The following is a 22,727-nucleotide window of genomic DNA, read 5'->3' as shown; positions in this document are numbered from 1 at the left end:
ACATATCTCCAAAGAAGATAACCAGATGATCAACAAACACATAAAAGATGTTCAACATTACTCATAATCAGGGAAATACAAATCAAAACCACAATGAGATATCCCCTCACACCTGTCAGAAGAGCTTAAATCAACAACACAAGAAACAAGTTTTGGTAAGGACGTGCAGAAAAACAAATACTTGTGCTCTGTTGGTGGGAATGAAAACTAGTACAGTCACTGTGGAAAACCATACGGAAGCTCTTCAGAAAGTTAAAAATAGAACTATCATATGATCCAGCAATTCTATTACTGGATATTTACACAAAGAATATAAAAACATTAATTCAAAGGGATATATGCATCCCTATGCTTATTTAGCATTATTTACAATAGCGAAAATTATGGAAGCAACCTAAATATCCATTGATAGATTAATGGATAAAGAAGATGTAGTATGTATATACAATGGACTATTATTCAGCCATGAAAAAGAATGAAATCTTGCCATTTTCAATAACATGACTGGATCTAAAGGGTAAAATGCTAGGTGAAATAAGTCAGAGAAAGACAAATATGATTTCACTTATGCGTGAAACCTAAATAAAACAAATGAACAAAGGAAAAAGGAGAGGAACAAAAGGCAGACTCTTAACTATAGAGAACCAACTAATGGCTACCCAAAGGGAGGATGGCAGAGGGATGGGTGAAGGAGGTGAAGGGGATTAAGAGTACACATCATGATGAACTCTGAGGAATATATAGAATTGCTCGATCACTATATGGTACACCTGGAACCAATATAACACTGAATGTTAATTACACTGGCAGGTAAAAAGAAAAAGAAAAAAATCAGAAGGAATGGGTAAAAAAGAACATGCAGGGGCACCTGGGTATCTCAGTGGGTTAAGTCTCTGCCTTCATCTCAGGTCATATCTCATGGTTTCTGCTCCGCATTAGGATTTCCGCTCAACGGGGAGCTTGCTTCCCCCTCTCCCTCTGCCTGCCTCTCTGCCTACTTGCAATCTCTCTCTCTCTCTGTGTCAAATAAAAAAATAAAATATTTAAAAAAAAAAGAAGAACATGTAGTGTCCTGTAGGAAAGCATGGTTATCAGGTAAGAAGATGTTGTCCAAAGACTGAGTGCTGTAATTCACAGCTGGCTCCATATACGATCTCAAACATCAGAGCACCTCTTATTTTATCTCTGATGCCAGGGATTAACCTATGGTGGTGATGGTTTAGAAGTGAAGGTTTAGAGGTAAAGATGGCTATGGAAAAAAAAAAAAAAAGTCTATTTATCCGGTAAGGTACAAAATAGTATGTGTCATTTATAGTAAACATTTAAATGAAGGACAAGTACAAACTTTATTGTTAATTAATTTATTTATTTAGATTAAATAAATAAATAGCACAAGTAAGCAGAGCAGCAGGCAGAGGGAGAGAGAGAAGCAGGCTCTCTGCTGAGCAGGGAATGCAATGGGGGCTCGATCCCAGGACCCTGGAATCATGACCTGAGCCGAAACCAGCTGCTTAACCAACTGAGCCACGCAGGTGTCCCCGTTTTTTGTTTTAATACAAACTTTTTTCAATGAGACAGGTGTCAGAAACAAATATTGAATGCATTTGTCTCAAGAATGCAATAGACACTAAATCAAAAGAAGACGTGTTTTTCAAAATGTCCAGGGTTCTACAATCCTTACATACCAAGTGTCTTTTTCTTGCTTAAGAATTATTAAAATTCTTCTATAAGGTCTCAGTTACCTAGGATCATTCAATAATTTTACGGATAGTTTAGTCTACAAAATTTTTTTAAATTTCCTTTTTCTAGCAACATTCCCCAGATGTGTAATATATAGTTCTATGTGTTAGTAAATGCAACTTACTGAACTACAGGCACCTGTGTTGGAGAGGCAGGTGGTTTGGGACATCAGGTTGACTCTACTAAACATAATAAAAAGTACTCATAAGTGGACAATCGCTTTGTTTTCTTGTTTTTGTTTTTAACTTTTTTCCCACATATTTCCTGCAAGCATTGCATCTTACCATGCTGATACTGCCGCCTCTGACCTAGGTATTACTCAGACCAAAGATTGTTACGTAATTGCCAGCAAGCATAGTCTTCTTTATCTACTCTATCTATGTCATGAGGAAGAGAAACATGTTCATTTACGTTAGAATGGATTTTCTGTGGCTATTTCTCTATGCTGGAAAACATCTGGAAGAAAGTGAAAGAAATCAAACCAACAGTAGCAACAACAGCATCATCAACAGAAGTGCCAGCTGTTTGAGTATTTCTAAATGCCTGGGCTATAGTATTAAAATACTGATTTGTTGATTGAATTTTTAATTTTCCTGAAGATACTTGAGTTCTACAACTCAAAATGTACTTACAAAAAACAAGCAGCTAATGGTGTGTAAAGAAGAGTTGGCTTAATGGTCATTGGGATCTTTCTCCAAAGACACAAAATCAGTCTAGTAACAAGCATTTTAGAATGAACAGGGATCTTGAGATATATTTTCAAGTTACCAAGAAATCATGGGGGTGTTGACCATTGTAATTCAGTCTCCTAGCAGTGGTTTATAAGTTTGATACTTTTTAAAAATCCTGTCTGAGTTAAACAATACCTTATGTTATATAATAAACTATTTTGGAGGAAAACAAGAAGGTGGTTTACAATAAGGGTAACACTATCTTAGAATCCTGGGTGTAAGATGAGAATTTTTCCATATCACACTATCAACTTGAATTTAAAACACGAGAGATGTTCATCTACATGTTATAAGGAATCACCTGATGATACTTTTGCTCTCTGTTGCCTTACACATAGCACTTTTACTAGACAGTATTTGAATCTCAACTTAGTAAAATTAATAGGATTGCACTATTTATACCAACGTCAAGCTGAAAGTATATTCAGAAAGTCAAAATATTCATTTCTTCTTCCTTGTTGTTTGAATTAAGAAGCTTCAGGACCTTGGTATTTAAAATGAAATTTGTGATGTATCCCACCAAATTCTCATTTACAAAAGAAGCATCATAATATCACTGTTTCATATGTTAGTGAATCATCACCCTGAAAAGTAATAATAGAAAAGAAACAGCATAGAAAGTCATCTATTCTTGTGAATGCAAGTGAGAAAACATCTTCTGATTTAATCTTTCATGATATTCAAATTTTACACAGAAGAAAACAATGAAGGCAAGTTTGAGCTCTTTGATTAAAGTGACCAAACTGCAAGATCTGTTTCAAACACACAGCACCAGCATTTATATCTATCCACACAAACTTCACATTCGCCATTGTAAATGTTGAATGGTAGTAAAATTAACAATCCCTTGGTTCTAGGGATTTGGTTTTTGAAATCAGAAAACAGCTTCAGCTCTCAGTTTAAATAAACACTAGGGAGATGTATGAAAATAGGATAAATGCCAGTGATGGGGTGTTTCTCCCAAGATCTCTTTCAATGATGTTTTTAAACTTACATGATGTAGGCCAGTTTGCTTCCCTAGCCATGCTTCAGTGGAGTATGGTCTATCTTGGACTTGTCCTAATGTTTGTCACCTACTACTGGAGACCCAGTTGTATCACATAATTGGACAGACTAATGGATAAGTGGTTAAGGATCTCCTGATAACACTAGGCCTCCTAATCATTCTTCTAGCAGCCTATAATTTTCTTTTGTAGTAATCATATATCTATGAATTTCTTATTTATTAATCATATTCGCTATAACACCATAAATTCCATGAATCCAGAGGCTTTATCTGACTATTCTTCTCTCTATATTTACTGCCAAGAGGCATGGTACCTAGAACAGAATAAGTGAAAAATAAATATTTGCTGAATAAATAAATGAGGCCATTTCAAGTAGTGTCCTCTCCGTTCGATATAAATTTATCTTTCACAGGAGAAGAACAAGAGATGCAGAGTAAGATGATGTTTCACCAATTTGCTTATTTTTGAAAATACGGACTATTAGGCCCTTCCCCTAGAGCTACCAATTCAGAAAGTTTGGGGTGGAACTCCAGCATCTGTTTTGAACAAGTTCCCCCAGGTACTACTTATAGTGGAGCAAGTTTGGAAGACTCCATTTTAAGGATTTCACCTTAGCTTCATAATTCTACAATGTTCCTCTTTGTCAGTGATCTGAGGATCTCTGGAATCCTCATAATTCCTGTGTTTTTTAAAATAAATGTTGATATTATACTTCTTTGTTCTGCCCACTTGCAACTTCTTGATATGACATTTGTGATTTTGACTACATATGATGAACCTGCACATCTCTGGGTAACTCTTTGTCTCAGTAATGAAATTTCATCTTATGAACTATGTGCCCCATCTTCAGGAAAAAAAAATTCCAGCTAGTGTGTGAGTCTGGCTGACCACTCAATGTGTACAGATAACATGATTTGATGGCTTTGCATTGCATGCTTTTTTACTCTAGGAAATTTTGTTTTGATGATGTCCACAAACAGAGGCTTGTAATAGACATTTGATGTTTTATTCTTTCCAGTATCTTTCCCATCTTCTAGTAACAGAACCCAAATTTTTCTATAGAGGAACCATTTTAAATCACATGGCATGGCATAGATATGATTGACTTCAGCCCCAATTTTTTTTTAAGGATTTTATGTATTTATTTAAGAGAGAGAAAGAGAGAAAATGAGCAGGGGGGAGGGACAGAGGGAGAGGGAGAAGTAGACTTTCTGCTGGACAGGGAACCTGACCCAGGACTCAATCCTAAGACCCTGAGATCATGACCTGAGCCACAGGCAGATACTTAACCAACTGAGCCACCCAGGCGCGCCACCTCAAATTTAAAAGTGGTACCTGGGGGCACCTGGGTGGCTCAGTTGGTAAAGTATCTGCCTTTAGCTCAGATCATGATCCTGGAGTCCTGGAATTGAGCCCTGAGTGGGGCTTCCTGCTCAGGGGAGGGCCTACTTCTCCCTCTGCCTGCTGCTTCCCTGCTTGTGCACTTTCTCTCTCTCTCTCTCTCACTGTTGCTTTTTCTCATATAAATTTTTTTTAAAGGGGGTACCTGATTGGCTTAAACCCACTAGTGGATCCCAACCCCCCCCAACCAAGTAACTGGTTGATGACAAGTCACAGAACCTAAGCAGAATCCATGAAGCAGAGGAAATGTTTGCAAAGGCTTTTGGTAATGAAAGTATTTCTCTTCCATGGAAGTTACCATAAGAAACCTTTCCTTTCCTCACCAGTGAGGGGTGAAGATGTAAGGTCTAGAACTGCTGGGGCCATTTTCAGACCTGAAGTAACAGGGTTTTCAGGGGCTCTGTGTGGAATCTGAGGATACAGTCAACATGAAGGACAGGGGATTGAAACAAAACCAGTCCTGGATACCATGATACAAGTTTCCAAGTTAAGCCTCAATTACAGCCAGCTCTAACTTGCCTTTTCAAGTGTATGACCTAATAAATCTCCTGTGTTCTTAAGTCAGCTTAAGTTGGGGTCTCTGTGACTTGAAACCCAAAGATTCTTAACAGATGTAAGATCCGTGACTGTATTAGAATACAACCCTTAATGGCCCTTGAAGGGGGAGAGGCAGGAGCTGGGAAGCCATCAGTGGAACCAAAGTTGTACATAGATGATAGCACACTTTCCGGAAATAGTGTGGTTTTAGTTCAAGAAACAAAAATAAAATCCCTTCATGAGGAATGCTAAGGCCTACCCGGTACCACATTTTCCAAAGAAATCCATAAACATAATCTAGCAAAATATTTTTTTCTGATATGCCAATTCATTATACGAAATCTCAGAATAATATAAAAAAATTGAAATCACATTTCATTATGTATTTCACTAATTGCCTTTATTGGGATGAAAATAAAATTACATGAAATCAAGATTAGCCCAGAAAATTCAGGGCATATGGTGGCCATATCTAGGGAACATCCACCTTGTTTTATTGGAATAAATCATTGTTAAAATGAACACACTGCTAGAAATGCTGTTACCAGTCTGCAGGTCATAAAGATAAAAAGAGCTAAACCAACCTCTCAGTGCTGAATTGGCAAGTGAAAAGATGCTCTCTGCACACAATAGGTATGCAGTGAATATATTTGACTGACAAGAACCCTGCTAGGACTAGCAGTGAGCTATTTAAGCCCTGCTGTTTCTTGTGGACTTTGCCAGGCTTGGCTGCAGAGTGAGGATTCTGCAGTCATTAACAAGAGCCCCAAGCTACGGCTCCTCTTCCTCTACTTCAAACTTTCATAAGCCCTACAGTCAGGTGCTGGGCTCTCATCAGTGACTGATAGGCACATAGGGTCTGCAGAAGACATTTTTGTACTGGATTATTTGTTGAGGAGAATAATTTCACTGTGCCTGTGTCAACAGGCTTGTTACTATGGAATTTGTAAATATATTCACTAAACTGTAAAATGATAGTCTGGTGTTGAAACTGACCTGCTTTTAACCTATGTGTTTTAGGCATCTGGCATCCAAAAATTCTACTGCACAACACAAATCAAAGTAGATGAAACCAGTTAGCTGAAAATAAAAATGAGGGTGATCAAGTCTTTCAGTTTCTGGAAGAGACTAAGAGAAACAAAGCAGAGATAATCTTTGAAAATCCAAATTACAAAAGTTTTTTTAAAAAATATTAGGAAGTATACATAACGATGTATTCACGTATGTCATATGGACACACACACACAATGACCTCAAGCATTGATCAACCAAAGGTAGCAAAGCTTAGCCTTCGTAAGGTAATTGAGTTTGGTAGAGAAGGAATTCTATTTCCAGAAATGGAGTCATGTGTTGTGGTTTTATACAGTATTTGCCAAAGAATCGGTGGCATGTGTAATCCTTATATTTAAGTTTCAACATCATAAAATGACAAAAGATCACATTTTCTCGACTAACCAAATTGAACATCTCATGCCCCACCTGCCCATAAAAGAACTCAATGTCCCATCTGCCGCATATTGCCCGTGGTCATTTTCCTGCATTTTCCTTTCCATTCCCATGAATCTTTTATCATCTCTTCCCTCTAGACTTTTGACAGTAATAGAAGTAACTATCATTTATTGAGCATTTATTACATACTAAGCAGTGTGCTAGGAGATTTACATATGTTCTCACTTTATCCTAACAACAATAAGGCAGGTGCTCTTCTCGGTCATTTTACAAATAGAGAAACTGAGGCTCAAGTTCATAAGCTAGTAAATGGCAGAGTCAAAATCAGGCTGAATTTTAACCCAGCCTGATTCCAACGCCCATGTTCTAAGCCATTACATAAATGATCTTGAACTATTCCCTTTGGAGCTCTTTAAAGGATTTTAAATCTCTCTCAATAATTGAAAGGTAATATACCCCCAATTAAATAACCCGGTTCTGATATAGTCAACTGAAGTTCTTCTGATAAACCACTTAGGCTTAAAGAGAAAGGTAAAATGCAACAAACAATATTTGCACGACTTGTGACTTTTAGAAATGATCAATTATATTTAGAGAGAATCTGGTGGTTCAGACTCAGACTCTAAGAGAACACACTGAACTTGTATTTTGCCCATTTTAGTAATGATTCACCAGGCTTTATATTTGATTCCATCTGAACTTCATCATTGCTATATCCAGGACATTTTTTTGTCTTTATCTGCCAATTTCATTTCATGTTCTCACTTTGTGTTTTTCCTGTAGAAATATTAATGATTTTGGAACAGAGAGATTGTGATGGTGATCTTCTGAATACTGGTATAACAGTTTGACTTCAGATCACTCCTCTAGTTCTCTCTAGACATATCCAGTCTTTTTCTTTCTTCATTTGTCATCCTCCTCTTAATTCCTCTCTCCTTCTTCCTGTCCCAGAAATTTCCCATACCATCATTCTTCTTGGGCCCCCAGGTCATTTTTCTTTGTTTTTGTGGTTAGAAATATGTATATGATATGGAAGATCTAGATACCATACTTTGATCAATTTGGATGAGAGATATAGATATGGATACGGATGTAGAATTAGATTTACATACTTAGAGATTCAGAATTTCTCACTATTTTTAACATGTAATTTTTTTCAGTTTTCAGCATTCTTGAGGTCAGGTCCAATACAACTGGTCATACCTTGGATTTAATGCAGTTACAATAAATGCAATCATTCTCACGACAGTGGTGTGTTTTTTAATAACCCAAGCTTTACTTGTTTTTTTGTTTTTTGTTTTTTGTTTTTTTAATCTCCCTCTCAAACACAGAAACACAAATTTCATGTCTGTTTTAAAAATTCTCGGACGCCTTCTCCTGTTTCTCCTTTCATGCTCCATGCAAAAAGATAAAAAATCTGAGATCTGTAGTTATAGAGGGTTTTTCCCCTATACCCTGATGCAATAATTTTGAGGAAATACGTATCAACCCTCCTTTATAAGTCAACTTCCAGGATAGGTTGTTGTTGTTTTGGTTTTTTTTTTTCCAGGCATTTTCAAATACGCTTGCTTCTCTCTTCTTTCCTCCTTCCCACCCCCCACCCCTCGCTCTCTGGTATGTGACAAGGTGCTACATAAGGTAAGTCTAGGTTGCTGGAGCAGTGCTAGTGGGCTCTAGCGTCGCCATGTGCACTGGATGTACATATTTTATTATTACCTTTCTTCCACAGCCAAGACTGTCAGAGGAAACATGGCATTCTTTACAGCTTTCTGCTAAGTGTCAGGCTTTGCATTTCAGAAATATTTGATAAGTGGAGCATAAGTTGCAGGAGCACATCCATGCAAAAGGCAGATATACAATATAACTTTCCCTCTCCTATTAACTTTTTCATTTCCCTGCAGAAGTTGTTTCTGTCCATATTTTTACTTCAGCTGGGCTGAGTGGGAGAAAGAACTCAAAGGGAGGTCGAAGCAGATGGTTGTCACAAACTGCATACGGCAATTGAGAATTAGTGTGCAAGCATATGCAACCTGGTACAGTATGAAACATTCCAGCATATGAGTGCCGAAATAAATCAAGCCTGGAGAAGATCGGGATGATAAAATGATGAGCTCTTCTTTCCCTGTTACATATATATATAGGCCTTCTGAATTCATTAGGATATGTTCTCTGTTTGCAGTAGGCAAGTTAACACCTAAATTGAGCAGATTCATGTAGATTCTGGTATCTTGCCTTTTTCTCTCATCCACAGTGTGCTTTCTGAAAAGAAATATTTCTGAAAAGATACGCATCCTTTTCACATAAGGAGAATTAGAGATGTGGCATTAATTTACCTGGCAATAATTTAATCGGCAATAGTACCTACTAGTCAGATATAATGCTTTACGTTTGCTCCCCAATTTATTCACAACTATGCATCAGGCACTAGCAGTGTATATGCAATTTCCACGTACATGTTTTGACTATTTGTGACCCTACCAGTGACTGAGTTGTGGACCACCATTCATTCACAAACATGCACTTTTGAGTGTTCTTCCAGTGAGAAGGGTAATAAAGAGACACATACCATTGGTAGTTAACAGGAAGTGGAGCCAAATTCGCAACCCGGAAGTCCTTACGGTAGTAATAGTGAGGAGTTGTAGCTCTGCCCTGTTGCCTTTTATGCTAGTAACTACCTTGATACCAGGGTCTGTATCATTAGTGCTCTTACCTAATCTCAGGAAAGGGGATCAAATGAGTCTTTCCCCCCATCATGAATGAAGAAGCAGAAGAGGAGGAAGGCTTAATTGTCAGTCGCCTCTCTTAAAAGAGCAAAAGCCAATGTTGCAGTCAGGTTTAGTCCTTGTGGGGGCTCCCTGTAGCTCTGCAAACTGGTGTGCTGGAGATTTCGGCGGCTACTCCTAGGGCTGGAGCTGGTCAAGACAGGTCCACGCCCTGCCTCGGTTCCCGCAGGCAGGGCAGCTCCACCCTTCCCCACACTTGCTCCCAGGGAGTTTTTAAGAAGCTACAGTTGTTTTCCACAAGGCCTTTCCTGCCCTGGCCTTTTTGCTTTGTTACCTTCCCATCTGTCTTTCTTTGTGAGAGGACAAGAAGAAAGGTAAGATGCAAAAGAAATAGAAAAGGGGGAAAGTGATAAGTATTGGCTCAAGACGAGATATTGAATTACATATTGGTAGACCAAAACACAAATCAACTCTGAACTACAGGAGTCCACCAACATGCACATAAATCATTTATAACGATAATCCAAGACTAGGTCCAAATCTCATTAAAGTATATGAATCCTTAATCTATTTTGGCAAAAAAGCGCCAATACACATTTTTTCTTTTTATCATAAATTACAGTTCTGTGGCACTGTGCAAATATTACCAAGCTGTAAGACAGCTGTGCTCCATTAAAATGTGTAATGGTCGCTGATTTCTTACAGCACATGGTCATCAGGCTGAATCTACAGCCAGTAATTAGGAAGATGAAATGTTTAATTGTGCCTTAATTTTGATAAAATTTATCTGTCACACATCCCGCAGCCGAGCATTATGCTCACAAATCAATGTCATCGGGCCGAGCAGGAACTCAAGCACCAGACTCTTGTCCCTGACAGATTCATTTGAATATGTAACTGCTCCTGATGAGCAACCAGGCTAAGGAAGAAAGTGAAAACTTCCCTTGTTGACATTGTTTTGGTGAGGTATGTCCTGTTACTTCCTTTAAGGAAAAGTAAGGCTCAAAAATAATTCCACTGTCACCTCCTCGTGGCCATATCCACCTCCAGCTCTGATCACGTAGAGAAAGACAACACCTCAGGGCCTTTTTCATCATCTTAAAATCTATCAGCACAGGGAGAAGAGATAGATTGTAAAAGGAGGAGAAAACTAAAAAGGCGAACCCAGTAATGCCCTTTTTAATCTTAGATCCTAAAATCCTTATTTAGGGATAGACCGGGGAGCTAGGCAAGGGTCATCACTTTTAGCTGGGTAGCTAAACATCCATCAGTTCAAAAAATGTGAGACCAGGGGGGCGCCTGGGTGGCTCAGTGGCTTAAAGCCTCTGCCTTCGGCTCAGGTCATGATCCCAGGGTTCTGGGATCGAGCCCCACATCGGGCTCTCTGCTCAGCAGAGAGCCTGCTTCCTCTTCTCTCTGACTGCCTCTCTGCCTACTTGTAATCTCTGTCTGTCAAATAAATAAAATCTTTTAAAAAAAAAATGTGAGAACGGTAGAGATGAAACTTGTCTTGTTTCATACACAGGAAAATGGAAGACCAGAGAGGTTGCCCAAGGGCCTGAGCATCATCAGAGCGAATTCAAATTACCACCATGCAATCACAGTTGAGATAGCCTCATTTGACAGAGAGTTTTCTAATTCTTATAAGCAATATTTACAAATCATAATATTGAATTCATTTTTCAAATGGCAGGAAATATTATTTTAAGCACAGGGAAGTGTAAGTACAAATACCTGCCAATACTGAAAATTAATTTGTATCATGTTTTCCCCACAAAATGAATCAGTGATCATCTTTCTCACCCACAATAACGATGGCTCATTATCCAAGAGAACTTAAAGAACATATGTAGGAAAGTACTTTACATTTTTATTTCAAAGACTTGGAAATAAAAATGACTGAGGAGGGTCATGGCAAAGACTGGGGGAAGAGAGGGGAGAGCCAGTGAGAAGGACCGCATCCTGAAGTCAGGCTGGAAGGTCACAGATGGCACAGAACAGTGCAGCCACCAGCACACGGGGTGGGGTGGGGGGTGTGAATAGTGGGGAGTCAATCTCCCCACGCTGGCCTGGGAATGTGGTTTTAATAGGCCCAAATTTTGCCAAAGTACACCAGTAAGTTTTCTCAGTGACTCATTCCTCACCAGGCAATTAATGAACCAGCTCAAGACTCAGAGCATGTCCGCTTACTTTAAAGTAAAATAAGTCTCAAGATCAGGAATAATTTTAGAAGAGTCTTCAGGGAGAGCCAAATGGCATTAAGCTATAGCCTGCTAACAAGAAGACTCATTAAAACGCTTTTCTAAACTTAGCCATGGAAATAAGTCCAAGCTAAAGATATCATATTCCCCATTCCCTTTTGTACTATTTTCATGGGCAGATATATTCAGGGATTGGATAAGTGAGCGATATTCTAGTAAGCTAGTTGTATTTCATCCCACTAGCACACCGCATAAGCTAAAAGAAACCAGGTAGGCATAACAAGACGGGCACAAATGGCAGGGGCAATAATACTAACTAGCCGGCATTTTGCAAGGCTTTGTGACAAACTGTTTTCACATCCATTGTCTTATTTAGGGGGTTACAGAGATTAAATGTGTCCCATGCTCATCCAAGAAAGAAGGAACACCAGTGGAGGCCTCTCTTTTACACTAAACCCCTATTTCCCAGACTCCCGTGGAGGGAAGGTTCCGCATATGATTTAGGTACGGCTGTTCTGATGCTCTTGCGTGAGCCAATCCCCAGCAGGATTTTGGAGCCAGCCCTCGGGGTGGCAACTTCCTGATTTGTCAAGCAGTTCTCTAACTCAGCAGCTTCCTGTTCCGAGCAGAGGTGGCTCCCTACCCATGGCAGAGGCCGCCCCTGCCTTAGAGGTGCCATTCCACAACGTGTCAGAGCAGAACCCGAACATCTCCCTCAGTATATCCAAGCTGTGGGATCCTACCTGTTTTGTTTCACTGCTTCTTACCACGAGGTGGAGAAAAAAAAATGCAAATTTACGTATCTGGTTGAGAATTTTGGAAGACCTCATGACTTTTGAAAACTATGTTTCAATTATTTTATTATGGCATGGTAGAGATAGCAATAAACTAATCATGCAGGAGGGCTGGATTCTAGTCTCAGGTCTGACTCTCTGATTTGGGGCAGATCAGTACCTCTACAGGCATACCTGTCCTCCTTTAAAAGTAACATCCTCACACACAGCAAAATCAATGATCTCTATAGGCCTCATGGTCTCAATATTCTGAGATTCTATAAGAATCATATATATTTATATATCTTATACTATTTTATGTAATAAAAAATATAAATATCTATACAAACGAACACACACTCATATATATGTGTGTGTGTATATATATTTCCTTTGTCAGAGTTCTTAGGTGGAACCTGTATGACCTACTTTCTGAAGGATATTGATAAATACTTGTTCCATCTTGACTAGCCCATTTAGCAAGAACCACAAATTCAGGTGCCAGTGTATGATCTGATATATATAATTCCACCCCCAAAATAGAGACAGTAGTTTACATATTGATGTTTTTTATAATACTACTACTTATGTTTTATGTTTTTATAATGATAAGTGAAAAACTTTCCACATTATCTTACTATGCCTCACACTTTATGGTATGTGCATGTGCCAAAAATTCCAATGTTAGGAAAGTTAGTGAAATTGGTAAACTCAATGGTAAATGAAACAATCATTAAGTCAGCACACAATTATTGAATTTACTCATACACATTTAGTGAACAGCAACTCTGTGCTGGGTAGAATGTTAGGTAGTGCAATCTGAGGGACCCAGATCCCACCCTTAGGGAGCACACAAGCTGGAGGAGAAGAGAGACCAGTAGATAGGTAGCTGTGATTCAGGGTGATGAGTGATAATTATAGCTGCAAGTTGGGTGTGTTGCGGTCACCTGGGAGGGGCTTACAGAGACTTCCCTGAGACTGTGATTCCCTGGTTAAGCTCAAAGGCTAAGAAAGTGCTTTCAGTGAGGGAGAGAGTTGACAAGCTTTTCAGAGACTGGAAACGGCACAGATGCAAGGGACAGACATTTTAGAGGGTACCTAAATATTCAGAACAATGCACCAACCCGGGTAGGAATGTGAAACTGAGTAAACACATGTCTTCTGTTTTTGACATTTTCATCTTCCATAAATAAAAAAGCTTGCAGGGGTGCCTGAGTGGTTCTGTTGGTTAAGCAACAGACTCTTGAGTTTTGCTCAGGTCATGGTCTCTGGGGTGTAAGATTAATCCCCACATCAGGCTCTGTGTTGAGTATGGAGCCCGCTTAAGATTCTCTCTCTCCCTCTCCCTCTGCTCCCCCAACTCCCTGCCATTGTGCACTTTCTCTCTCTCTCCCTCTCATTAAAAAAAGAAAAACAAAAACAAAAAGAAAGGAAGCTTGCAGAAGGGGAGAAGAGTCAGAACAGAATGAAATAAATCCTACCAGTTTCAGCTCCTGTTTTCTGGGGTGTGAAGAGTACACTGACCAAACTAATTGCCTCTCCACCCATTGACCTTCCACAGTCTTCCACAATACCACCACAAGGAACAGATTCAGGAAATTTTGGAGATGACAGCTTTATAAAAATTTGTATTTTCTGTGAAAATATGATTTAGCTTGCTTTTATTAAAATTATTTAATTCTTTAAAACAGTATGTAGGGGCGCCAGAGTGGCCCAGTTGGTTAAGCTTCTGCCTTCGGCTCAAGTCATGATACCAGGGTTGGACTCCCTGCCCAGCTTCTCCCTCCCACTCCCTTTGTGTCTGCTTCTCCCTCCCACTCCCTTTGTGTGCCCTCACTCTCTCTCTCTCTTCTCCCAAATAAATAAATCAAATAAATTTTTTTTAAGATTTTATTTATTTATTTGACAGAGAGAAATCACAAATAGATGGAGAGGCAGGCAGAGAGAGAGAGAGAGAGAGAGAGAGAAGCAGGCTCCCTGCTGAGCAGAGAGCCCGATGTGGGACTCGATCCCAGGACCCTGGGATCATGACCTGAGCCAAAGGCAGTGGCTTAACCCACTGAGCCACCCAGGCGCCCCAAATAAATTTTTTTGAAAAGTAAATAAAAGTAAAACAGAAAGTAGCAAATAGCATCAATAAAAATAAATCTTTTAGTACATATTTTAAGCCAATCAGGAAAGCATCACAGATTTTAAATTAAATAGATATTTATAGAAATTAAATAGGGAAGGGTATGGTAGACTAGACAATGGCCCCCCCAAACGTCCAGGTCTTAATTCTTAAAACCTATGAATACTACCCCATACTGTAAAAACAGACTTTGCAGGTATGATTAAATTAAGTATCCTGACATGGGGAGATTCTCATGGAATCTGCTGAATGGGCCATGAATATAATCACACATTTCCTTGCCGGAGAATGTAGAAGGAGATTTGCATAAAGAAGAAGGCAATGCAAAGACAGAAGCAAGATGCTGCCTTGCTAGCTTTGAAGATGAAGGGAGGACAGGAGCCAGGAACACAGGCAGCCTCTAGAAGCTGAAAGAGGCAAGGAATGGATTCTCTCCTTAAGGAACCAGCCTCCGGGACACCTTGACTTTAGCTCAGTGAAATTGATTATGGACTTCTGACCTCCAGAACTGCAAGAGAACACATTTGTGTTCTTTTAAGCCACTAAATTTGTGGTAATTTGTTACAGTGTCAAAGGCAAACAAATATGAAGAACAAAGGAATGATTTTATAAAATTTCCAAACATGAGTACTGGCACACAAATATTAGAGGAAAAGCATTATTCATAGGCTAGGATTGTTAGGTAAAGCTCATGCCATAATTCAAATTTTAACTCCGCAATTTTTCCTTAGAGAAATTATTAAAATGTTGAAGTTTGTGGAAAAGCTTACCAAATCAGTGCACAACTTTCCAAAAAGAAGACAGAAAACTAGGGATGGGAAAATTACAGTTGAATATTATAATTTATTAAACAGACTTGTCTCATTCACTAAATCTGCTGAGAAATTACTTTAAAAGCTAGCAATAAGGTATTGTTTAAATATTTATAGTTACTGCCTTGAATGAAGATTCTTTTAAAGTGATTCTTTCAATAAACATTCATTGAGTTAGACTTTGGGGATAAAACAGTGACCTAAACAGTCTTGAATTTCTTTAAAGAGTTCACATTCTATGTAGAGGCATATACAGTGGGAATAAAAGAGAAACCTAGGAGAGTGGCATGTTTATATTGTACTAAGATTTTCAAATATTTAACTCCATAATGGAGAATTTTTGGAAAATGAAACTATATTAGAAAATTGGTCCAGCCATCCAGAATAGTTCTTTTTAAATAAAGAAATTTAACCAGTGATGTAATTACACTAGTATCTCATCATCTTCTTCTAGGTTAATATGCATGGTAGTTTGGAAAATGAACATACAAAATGACAAAAAGATTGCCTTGATGCTAATTATTTATGTATACTTTGTGGAGAACATGAATAAAAATATTGTAGAGAATATTATTTTTAAAATCTTGAAATTTATTACCATTATTTCAAATTCTATGGAAATTTGAAGCCTGCCTAACTGGCATTGAAAAGGAACTGAAATGCATGACATGATTTACCTGGCATGGTGTTCAATGAATATTGTCCCACTCCTCCCTTCAAGAATAAATATTAATGTTAGAACATGCTGATAAATATCACACAAAATGATCTGAATTCATACATCAGTACTAAACACATTATTCAACAAATATTTGTTGATTGAAGGATAAATAAAGGACTTATCATTTTCTTGGATAGTCTTTGTATCCTCCATATGTTATTTTCCCTAGTCACTTAATTGATGGAGGGTAATAATGTCTTGGGGGAAAACTGTAAATGAGGTATTATACAACTTGTCCATTCTACAAAGATAAGAAATTTACCAATCTACCCTAGATAGTAAATAATTAGTACTCAAGTAAAGATGGATACTTAATGACCACTGAATTTCACCTACACTGGTACACGTTTAGAAATAATGTATGACATAATGAAGACATATATTTTGAACATCTCAGCTGATAACCTGGAGTTAGAGATTTGACAATAAGCAGGGCTTGATCCCAGAACCCCAGGACCCTGGAAACTGGGACCATGACCTAAGCCAAAGGCAGATGCTTAACCAACTGAGCCACCCAGGTGCCCTAAGCTTCTAACTCTTGATTTTGGCTCAGGTCATGATTTCAAGATGGTGAGATAAAGCCCCATGTCAGGCTCCACAGTGGGCATGGAACCTGCTTGAGATTCATTCCCGTTCTCTCCCTCTGCCCCTTCCCTTACTTGCACTCTCTTGAAAGAAAGTAAAGGGGAAAAAAAAAAAGGAAATAAAGGTTTTTTATTGAAGCATGAAACTTTAAACTCAATTCCCCTTCTCTTCCTACAAAGCAAATAACCGTCAAGTTGTTTAGTCAAAATGACATTTAAGTAGTGTCTAAGCATAGTTTTTGTTTTTGTGGCACTGTGTTATTTATTGTCCAGAATTCCTATTTTCAAAAAATCAGTGGGTGGCAGGAGCTAGCTGAGCCAGGTGGCCAAGGCATGGGATCACAGTCCCAGCCCAACCAAGGAAAAAACTGACCATACTGTGTCATCCAGGTAAGTCCTAATCCATGTCAAAGGCAGGACCAGAGGACCCCCTTGGCCTCCTTTCTCTAGCTCAACATTTAAGTCTATTTTTCTTTTTAACATTATGTTTGAGATTTGAAAGAAAACATGTGAAAAACCAATCAAGATGAAATGTGATGCAAAGAAGGAGTAGGGGCTTTTGAGAACAACCAGGGTTCAAATCATGCCCTTGTTCTTCCATTTATGACATATATAAGCAAAATATTTTCTCTTTCGAGGCATTAACAATTGTTTATTTGTAAAACAGAAACAATACTTATCCCTCAAGGTCAAAATAAGAGAAAAAAAAATGAGATGATGGGTTTTTAAAGTCCTTAAAACACAGTAGATCTTTAAATGTATTTCCCTTTCCTCTCCCTTTCCAATTTGTTTATATATGAAAGAAAGAGGACATTGTCAGATTTGTCAATGTTTGGAAAGTATATCGCCTCATCTGCAAAAATTATTCTTCATATAGTTCGCATCACAGTGGGAGGACTGGAAGAAGTAATGATTGAGGGAGCTGTGACTTAATAGAACAGGCTATAAATACTAAAGTAGGAGAGAAGTATTATAAATAATATCAGAAAAAATGTTGACATCAGAGTAACAGAAGTAGAATATAAAGTTTCTAAAATAAGATGCTTAATCAAATGTATGGAGTTTTTTAGTTACAGATTGATGAAAATTGGGAGGGAAGGATATTCAGGGAGAATAATTGATTTAGTAATAAACATTTAAGTTTCCTCTGGGTCTTTTCATGGTTTAATAACTTATTTCTTTTAAGTGCTAAATAATGTTCCATTGTTTGGATGTACCGCAGTTTATTTATCCATTCATCTGCCATCACACATCTTGGCTGCTTCCAGGTTTTGGCAATTATGAAGAAAGCTGCTATAAATATCTCTGTGCATGAGTTTATGTGGATCTAAGTTTTCAACTCTTTTAAGTAAATCCAAGGAGTGCAATTGCTGGATCATATGGTTAAGAGTATGTTTAGTTTTGTGAGAAACTGCCAAACTGTCTTCCAAAGTGGCTGTACCATTTTGCATGCCTACCAGCAAAGTATGAGAGTTCCTGTTGCTCCACACCCTTGCCGTCATTTGGCGTCATCTGTGTCGCAGATTTTGGACATTGCAATAAGGTGCATAGTAGCATCTCATTGTTATTTCAGTTATCTCACACACCATTAATAGTCAGTCACCACGGTTAGATTCAAAGCATTATTTCTACTTTATCATCTATAGGCAACAGTGCAAATTTCAGTTCAGTTCTCTAACCCTTTTCAGCATTGGTTTGGTTTCAACTCAGGTGAGCATTATTCAGGGACTAATCTGAGACTTGGGTGAATCTCATTTCTGCTCCATTAATCCTTTGCTGTGGTGTTTTGATCTTGTCTCCTACTTGTAGCCCTCAGGGGTTAGACTGAGTCTCGTGTAGTTTCATAAACAGAAATTAGGGGGCCCCATTCTTCAGCTTTCTCCTTTCCTGTGTCCTCCACTCTCCTGATTGGTTCCTCTGGCCAGAAGGATGGGTTTCTTTTGGAGTTTTAGTTGCCTATGCTGCTGTGCTAATCCATGACTAAGGGCATGCTCTGGGGTAAAACTGCTTCAGAAGAAACACAGGCTTTTGTATGTCTTGATTGGAGAAGTGTCTCTTCATATCTTCTGCCCATTTGTTGATATGTTTGCCTGTTTCGTGTGTGTTGAGTTTGAGGAGTTCATTATAGATCCTGGATATCAACCTTTTGTCTGTACTGTCATTTGCAAATATCTTCTCCCATTCCGTGGGTTGCCTCTTTGTTTTTTTGACTGTTTCCTTTGCTGTGCAGAAGCTTTTGATTTTGATGAAGTCCCAAAAGTTTATTTTCGCTTTTGTTTCCTTTGCCTTTGGAGACATATCTTGAAAGAAGTTGCTGTGGCTGATATCGAAGAGATTACTGCCTATGTTCTCCTCTAGGATTCTAATGGATTCCTGTCTCACATTGAGGTCTTTTATCCATTTTGAGTTTATCTATGTGTACGGTGTAAGAGAATGGTCGAGTTTCATTCTTCTACATATAGCTGTCCACTTTTCCCAGCACTATTTATTGAAGAGACTGTCTTTTTTCCACTGTATATTTTTTCCTGTTTTGTCGAAGATTAATTGACCATAGAGTTGAGGGTCCATATCTGGGCTCTCTACTCTGTTCCACTGGTCTATGCTTCTGTTTTTATGCCAGTACCATGCTGTTTTGGTGATCACAGCTTTGTAATAAAGCTTGAAATCAGGTAACGCGATGCCCCCAGCTTTATTTTTGTTTTTCAACTTTTCCTTAGCGATTCGGGGTCTCTTCTGATTTCATACAAATTTTAGGATTATTTGCTCCAGCTCTTTGAAGAATACTGGTGGAATTTTGATCGGAATGGCATTAAAAGTATATATTGCTCTAGGCAGTATAGACATTTTAACAATGTTTATTCTTCCGATCCAAGAGCATGGAATGGTCTTCCATCTTTTTGTGTCTTCTTCAGTTTCTTTCATGAGTGTTCTGTAGTTCCTCGAGTACAGATCCTTTACCTCTTTGGTTAGGTTTATTCCCAGGTATCTTATGGTGCTATAGTAAATGGAATCGATTCTCTAATTTCCCTTTCTTTATTTTCATTGTTAGTGTATAAGAAAGCCACTGATTTCTGCACATTGACTTTGTATCCTGCCACGTTGCTGAATTGCTGTATGAGTTCTAGTAGTTTGGGGGTGGAGTCTTTTGGGTTTTCCATATAAAGAATCATGTCATCTGCGAAGAGAGAGAGTTTGACTTCTTCATTACCAATTTGGATACAATCAAGACATACAAATGGCTATCAGACACATGAAAAAAAGGTTCATCATCATTAGCCCTCAGGGAGATTCAAATTAAAACCACATTGAGATATCACCTCACACCAGTTATAATGGCCAAAATTAACAAAACAGGAAACATGTATTGGAGAGGATGTGGAGAAAGGGGAATCCTCTTCCACTGTTGGTGGGAACGCAAGTTGGTGCAGCCTCTTTGGAGAACAGTGTGGAGATTCCTCAAGAAATTAAAAATAGAGCTTCCCTATGACCCTGCAATTGCACTCCTGGGTATTTACCCCAAGGATACAGATGTCGTGAAAAGAAGGGCCATCTGTATCCCAATGTTTATAGCAGCAATGGCCACGGTCGCTAAACTATGGAAAGAACCAAGATGCCCTTCAACGGACGAATGGATAAGGAAGATGTGGTCCATATACACTATGGAGTATTATGCCTCCATCAGAAAGGATGAATACCCAACTTTTGTAGCAACATGGACGGGACTGGAAGAGATTATGCTGAGTGAGATAAGTCAAGCAGAGAGAGCCAATTATCATATAGTTTCACTTATTTGTGGAGCATAACAAATATGGAAGACAAGGGGTGTTAGAGAGGAAAAGGGAGTTGGGGTAAATTGGAAGGGGAGGTGAATCATGAGAGACTATGGACTCTGAAAAACAATCTGAGGGGTTTGAAGTGGCGGGGGAGTGGGAGGTTGGGGTACCAGGTGGTGGTTATTATAGAGGGCACGGCTTGCATGGAGCACTGGGTGTGGTGAAAAAATAATGAATACTGTTTTTCTGAAAATAAATAAATTTTTAAAATTTAAAAAAAGAAAGAAGAAACACAGGCTTAAGCTTGATTCCAATTCATAATACTGCTGTTGTTTACTTTTCAGAGTTCACAGGTGGTTCTTTTTGTATTTTGCTCTGTATTTGTAATCAGCTGGAGGAGTTGCTATAATAGGTTTATTCCACCGCAGTGGAACCAGAACCAAAAACACTTTTGGAAATCTGTTAAGTAACTCTAAGAGAACCAAGGGAAGAGTTGCTGCCTATTCCATTTATTACAGAGCAACAAAAGAGATAATTTTCACAGCAAAAGATATAAATTTTTAAAATGTATGGCAGAACATACAATGACTGAACTCTGATCAATTGGAAAACTTGAAAATTAATGTAAATTAATATCATCTAAAAATAAATGGTTGGACAAAGATAATTAGTGAACAACAAACCAGAAGAAGCAATGTTAGTCATTAGAATTTATTTTTTAGCAACTTTATTGAGATATAATTCACATGACATATAATTCGCCTATCTAATATGTACCATTTGATAGTTTTTTGTATATTCAAAGGTAAGTGCAACCATGACCACAATTTTAGAAAGTTTTCATCACCTCAAAAAAAAAAAAAAAATCCCATACTCTTTAGCAGTCTGAGCCAACCTAACCCTCCAAATCTTCCATCTCCACCCCAGCAACCATTAATCAAGTTTCTGTCTCTATAGAGTTCCCTGTTTTGGACATTTAATCTGAAATAAATCATATAATATGCAGTCTTTTGCATCTGACTTCTTTCACTGAGCATGATGGTTTCAAGGGTTATCCACATTGGAATATGTATCAGTATTTTATTCCTTTGTAAGGCCAAATAATAATCCCTTGTATGTATAGACCACATTTCCTTTATCCAATTGATGGATATTTGGGTTATTTCCACCATTTGGCTCTTATGAATAAAGCTGTCACAAACATTAATGTACAAGAATTTGTATAGATAAATATTTCCATTTAGGTAGATATGTTTTTGTTTATCCTGGTTATATACCTATGGTAGAATTGCTGTGTCCTATAGTAGTTATGTGTTTAATTGTTTGAGCAACAGCCAGACTATTTTCCAAAGTGGTTGTACCAATTCATATTCCCACCAGCAGCGTATGAGGGTTCTGGTTTCCCACAGCCTTGTCAACACTTATTATCTGACCTTTTGGATTATAGCAATCCTGGTGTATATGAAGTGGTACTTGTTACATTTTTGATTTGCCTTTCCCCAATGACTAATGATCTTGAGCATCTTTTCATGTGCTTATTAGCCATTTGTATATCTTCCTTGGAGATACATCTATTTAGACCTTTTGTCCATTTTCTTATTGGCTTGTCAGTTTACTGATGAGTTGTAAGAGTTCTTTATATGTTCTGGGTATAAGTACCTTACCAGATATGTGATTTGCAAATATTTTCTCACATTCTATGGGTTATCTTTTCACTTTCTGGGTGATGTCCTCTGAAACAAAAGAGTTTTTACATTTTTATGAAATCCAATTTTTTTTCTTTTCTTGCTCATATTTTTGGCATCATATCTAATACATGACAAATACAAACTCATGAAGACTTACCCCTATGTTTTATTCTAAGAACTTGAGAGTTTTAGCTCTTGCATTCAGATTTTTGATCCATTTTGAGTTAATTACTTCAAAACCCAAGTAGAAATTAAAGCAAAAATATTACATGAGATAAGTAGTCCAGTGAAAATATTTTAAGAGTTAATAAAAATATAACAACATGGAAATTTGGGGGGCAAATTCTATAGCAATTAAATGCAGTTTTTCAAAGGTTAAAACTGGGGACACCTGAGTGGCTCATTCTGTTAAACATCCAACTTTTGATTTTGCCTCTGGTCATGATCTCAGGGTCC

This window comes from Neovison vison, chromosome 4 (assembly GCF_020171115.1).
Source record: "Neovison vison isolate M4711 chromosome 4, ASM_NN_V1, whole genome shotgun sequence".
Lineage (NCBI taxonomy): Eukaryota > Metazoa > Chordata > Mammalia > Carnivora > Mustelidae > Neogale > Neogale vison.
Note: the sequence above shows the minus strand (reverse complement) of the source record.